Source organism: Cynoglossus semilaevis, chromosome 4 (assembly GCF_000523025.1).
Source record: "Cynoglossus semilaevis isolate Cse_v1.0 chromosome 4, Cse_v1.0, whole genome shotgun sequence".
Classification (NCBI taxonomy): Eukaryota; Metazoa; Chordata; class Actinopteri; order Pleuronectiformes; family Cynoglossidae; genus Cynoglossus; species Cynoglossus semilaevis.
In genome coordinates this window covers 300,293-305,748 of record NC_024310.1, presented here as the reverse complement: position 1 = coordinate 305,748, position 5,456 = coordinate 300,293, and the positions used below count along the sequence as shown (strand labels likewise).

General features: G+C 43.6%; 1 protein-coding gene across 5 annotated transcripts in view; it reads left to right on the top strand.

Moving 5' to 3' along the window:
* scn2b (sodium channel, voltage-gated, type II, beta) overlaps positions 1–5,456 on the top strand; it is a 24,307-nt gene that overhangs the window by 2,596 nt on the left and 16,255 nt on the right. The window lies entirely within an intron of this gene.

Sequence of the window (5,456 nt, the reverse complement as noted above, 5' to 3'; positions counted from 1 at the left end):
AGGAAAGAAAGGGGGTCAAGTATTAATTGGATCTTTTGAGTCCCACAATCTGTGTACATGTGTAACAAGCAGAGAATGGCTTCAACAACAAGGTCATTATTTCCTGGCTGTTGAAATGGAATGTTAATGTTGTCCATTACAAGTGGACACAGACGTGGAACCACAGACCGGTCTGTAGACACAAGGCCGTCACCGTTCTTACATTTATTATAGACTCCTTTATTCTCTGTTAATGACCTCCAGGTCTGGAACACTCGTTAGGTTCCACCTCGTTAACCTGTCATGATCGAGTGGTCGTTCACTAATATTAGTTTAGTTTAGTTGTGTTTAGTTGTTTAGTTTAGTTTAGTTTAGTTTAGTTTAGGTTAGTTTAGTTTAGTTTAGTTTAGTTTAGTTTAGTTGTGTTGTTTCAACAAGTGGATTAAGACTGAAAGTGTAAAGGTTAAAGTATGAGTTTGTTAATCCCACAGTGTGTGTGTGTGTGTGTGTGTGTGTGTGTGTGTGTGTGTACATCTCTAATGAGCATTGATCAGTTTATTGATTTACTAAGAACCATCCCATAATAATCTGAGATTAGGACTGAGCAGATCAGCTGTTAGGACCAGGACTGAGCGTCGACTGGTGTCAAACCAGGCCCTGACTCCTGGATCAGTGGACGCTCAGAGGAGCAGCACGAGGTTCACGTCACCGGAGCTTTGACTTGAAATCACTGAGATAAGGTTGAAGGAGGTGGGTGGAGGTGGGTGGAGCCGGACGTCCACTCTGTCAGTCCAGGGGAGAGAAACCAATTTGCAAGCTGCCACCTAGTGACACTAGTGCATGGAGGGGGGGGGTGAGAGAGAGAGAGAGAGAGAGAGAGAAATTACACCCACACTTTTACATGACAAGGGCGCGACCTTTATGCCTACAACTCTAACTACGTGCTTCCAACATATCCCCCCTCCATCACCCCCCCGCCCCCCGACACATTCATACTGTACAACGTCAGTGCTTTTACCAAGACTTACATCATGCTGTAAATGATGAAGACGATACGTCAAGTAATAAATGTCCTGATCAGAGACAGCAGACAAAAACAAATGATACATTAAAATGAAAATAAGTGTTTGGATAAAAGTCGCTGCAGGTTGTCTGTTGTCTGTCTGTTGTCTGTCTGTTGTCTGTCTGTCTGTTTAGGACAGTTGTCAACTGGTTTCTCTCTGGAGACGCTGCAGTCACATTTCATTTACCTCATACCTGAAGACACAGCAGGGAAGACACAGCAGGGAGGGGGGGGGGGGAAGGGAGAGAGGCAGGCAGGGAGAAAGAGAGGCAGAGAGGGAGGCAGGCAGGGGGGGAGGAAGAGAGGCAGAGAGGGAGGGACGCAGGGAGAGAGGGAGGGAGCGAGGAGGGGGGGGGGGGGGGAGGGAGAGAGGCAGGGAGGGAGGGAGGGAGGCAGAGAGGCAGGCAGGGAGGGAGGGAGGGAGGCAGAGAGGGAGGGAGGGAGAGAGGCAGGGAGGGAGGGAGGGAGGAAGGGAGTCAGAAAGCCGGTGGAATTTGTTGTTAGTCGTTGGAGAGTGAGTGAGAGTCGTTAAAATCTTAGATATTTCTGCACAGATTTTTGTTCATCTGAGTGTTTGTGGTTTTGTGATGAAGTTCAGTTGATATTGTAAATGTTTACGGTCTCTCTCTCACACACACACACACACACACACACACACACTAACCTAAGATAATACATAGCTGTGCTGTTGTAAATGCTGACAGTTTCTTTGCTCTTTATTTTATTTCTTGGCGTTCTGTTTCACAGCTTTCCTGGATCTTATTGCTCGGCCTGAACGTGTGTGTGATTGCCTCTGGATGTTGTTGCATCTTTAAATGGAAAAATGCAATAACAAAAAACCCACTTTTGTCCAGTGTGTAAAACACAAAACTAATTTAGCATTGGGTAAATAAAGCTGAGCCTCATTGATTTTGTTCAGAAAACCATATCAGCCTGGAATCAGTAAATTAGACGACAACACGCTGCTTTCAGTGCAGTCAGAACAAAACAGAGGGTTGTGTTCACGACCCGTACGTTCAGAAGTTACATCATTGATATAATCAGTTGTTAGGACCTGTGCCTGTGCAGCCCGTGCTGCTGCCACTTCTGCCTGCAGTCGTGTGGCTCCGTGGTGAACCTGCGGTTGCAGCAGCTCAGAGCCTGATGCCGTTTCACCGCTGAGTTGCATTTAAACCGACTCCTTTACAAAGTAATGGGCTCCTCAGGGCCTGGGCCAAAACCTGCAGAACTGACCGTGAGCAGAAGGTCAGCAGTCAGTTATGTTCATAATGATGTCACAGCTGAGTCTGTCTGTCTGTCTGTCTGTCTGTCTGTGGTTCATGATTCTCTCTCTGAAAAGAAGAGAAATGTTCTTAACTACTTTGACTTTCCTCTGCGGTGCCTTCCATCGCCTGGGGGGGGGGCACCTTCCCCTAAGGATGTACTGATGGAGATTGTAGCCCCCCCCAGCTCCCCCCCCTCGCCCTACCTTACTCAAACTGCACAATGAGAGTGACCCTCACCTGTCAGACACTCTCAGTATCTGACAGCTACTCACTCTGTGACCAATTCACCCAAACACGGTCCTATTGACACGCCCACATCTGTCCCGGGACACATTAGCCGTGACACGGGGTCGCCCTGTCACCTCTGACCTTTCAGAAAGTTCTCTGAGAGCAACACCTGCAGCTTCTCAGCTGAATTTCAATCATCCACCAAAGCAGGGGAGCTGAGGTAGTTAGAGGTGAAAAGAGTGGCATGAAATAATCATTTGTGACTCTCACTTTATTCGCTCCAGTCACGACTTCTCAAAAGGTCGAATATAATAAAATATAAAACAGAAATCAGTCAACGTAATCGTTTGACATAGTTTTTGTGGGTTAGGTTAAGGTGTCGGCCTAATTCAAATGTCGTTAAAATAATGAGATGACTTATTGTGTTGATTACTCTTTGATATCAGTCTTAAGAAAACAGATTTGAAGATAACACTTTTTGATATTTCAGAAAAAGATGTTAGAAGAGCAAAGGCGTGAAGATGGCGTCAGAAATGTCAGGTTGATGATTGAAACTGACCCCGTTAGGAATTTGGTAAATTATTGCCACCGTTTTATTTTAGAATTATATATTCAATTATTAAATAACATATTGGCAAATATAAAGTTTTAAATTAACACATCAGGAAAACACTTCTCCAGAGTTTTATAAATGTGTTGGTTATTGTCACATTTATGACGATTCCCGTAATAAAAGCAATAAAAACGCGGTCCATTGGTCCCATTAGGAGGCGCCGTGGACTCCGGCTCATTTTCTCTGGCGCTCTGCAGAGACCTGCTGAGGAGATTGAGATGTGATGTATGGGATCACTTCTGACACCTCCTGGAAACAACACCTGCTACCTCGCTAACGTACTTAGCATAAAGTAATCAAACTTTTCTCATTATCCTAGCACTGCCAGCCAATTAGACAGGATACATCCACAACACTGCAATTATCAGCAATTACTACTCATTAGGCTCTGATTTACCCCTGTTTTAATTAACAAGTATCACACTTGGTGTTACAGACATTGTTCATGTGATTGTGAAGGGGGTTCATGCTAATGCAGCTAGTCTAACTTGTTGCACTTGGTTAGCCTCCATTAGCTCCAGAGATCTTTGATTTGTTGATGAGAGAGCTTCGTTTTTCCTGTTACCCCCACCTGCCACCAGGGTGCGCTGGGTTTGACACCACCCACTTCCAGGTGCTCACTTCCAAGTCTGAATTGTCCCTTTAATGCAACACACACCTGTTAACCTTCTGTTGTCCACAAGGGGGCTCCTGAGGTTAACTTGTGTTCCTAGGACAAACGACGTAACACGTTAACGTCCTGGCAGCTGCAGAAATATTTAGTTTTATATTTGGTTTCATTACATTAATATTTTAATTTTTTTTATTTACAGTCCCATCGATGAAGCAACAATTTAATGAATGTTTTATCTTTTTATTTATGATCCAGACATATTTCTTTCCATTGTTTTTTAAGAGCCAATCAGCAAATTGACTGGGCGTGATTCCGAGCCACCGTGGTCTTCATCACCATCACCTTCTTCTTTTTAAAAATGTAGGAGCAACCAAGTTGCTTTGGTCCTTTATTCCAACTGTGCATTAGCACAACCGTCCGTCAGGGTGGGGGGGCTCCGTTACTGAGTTCATGGATTTTTGAAAACGTCTTAAAGTTGATCAGTCGTAGCGATTCAGTGTTAATATTGGTTGATCTTTGAAGGTCATCTCACACCTGTTAGTCAGTTGAACACAGTTAAGGTGGTTTGGTCAGAGTCTGGGAGATTAACCAATAGTTTTTACTCATTCTGTCATTGATACAGTTCAACAAAAGGCAGGTATTTTGTTTTATTTATATGTTTTAAAGTCAAGTTTGTACCACAGCTGTTGGTTAAAGGCCTTTTTTTTTTTTTTTGAAAATGTTTCAACTAAGTGACGAAGAACGGTCTTGTCTCTGTCCGTCTTCACATCTTTTCTTTTTTGTAATATTCCTTTGTGAACGTTTCTTTTAGATCTTTTGAGAGTGCAGGTCAAATCTCAAGTGAAGACGGAGAATAAAGATAAAACCACTGACCGACTGCAGACAAACACACACAGACACAACGGTGAAAAGACTGAGCTCAGGCGGTGCAGTTGGCAGCGTTGTCCTCAAAAGGTCAACCATCTCATCTGTTTGCTCGTAGGGTTTGAGGGCGACTGCAGGTGTCCCCTCGTCCAATCACAGGAGAGCTGTGCTCCTGTTTCTGCTCCGTGGCTTCTGGTTTGTCAACAGACTGTAGTTGGTTAAAGTAAAACAGGGAGTAAACATCGGAGGATGAAAAGTTGGAACTGTTGGTGAATGAAGATTTGATTGGATGGTCCAGCTGTCAATCAAAGATCATGTCTAGACTTCTATGTCATCCAACTTCATTTGATCTGTTATGACTAAAAGCTACATTCTGTATATGAAGATCTTTTGTCCTAAATACTCGTTGTTGTCAGACGTGGCTCTGTGAACGTATGTGATTCTTTATTGGTTGTTTACGTGGCCAACGTCACAGCGCCTTACAGTGGTGGACTGCTGAAACTGATGACAAATGTCCTGTCAGTGTGAATTAGAGCCACAGACAGGCCCTCGTAAAGTCTGTTTGGAAGACTGCCCAGTGTGTGTGTGTGTGTGTGTGTGTGTGTGTGTGGGAAGAGACAAAGGGAACGTGGAAGTTACTGCAAAGAAATTGTTCAAAATACGGTGTAAAAGATTTATGATAGAGATGAACAGACTGTGGAGAGTTTTTATGTTTCCAAAAATAATATTAATGAATCCAAACCTCAGGAGATTCTTCTCTAATACACAGTTTATATATATATATATATATTAGAATATATTTTCTGTTTAGTTGCCGCTCTTTCTCTTCCG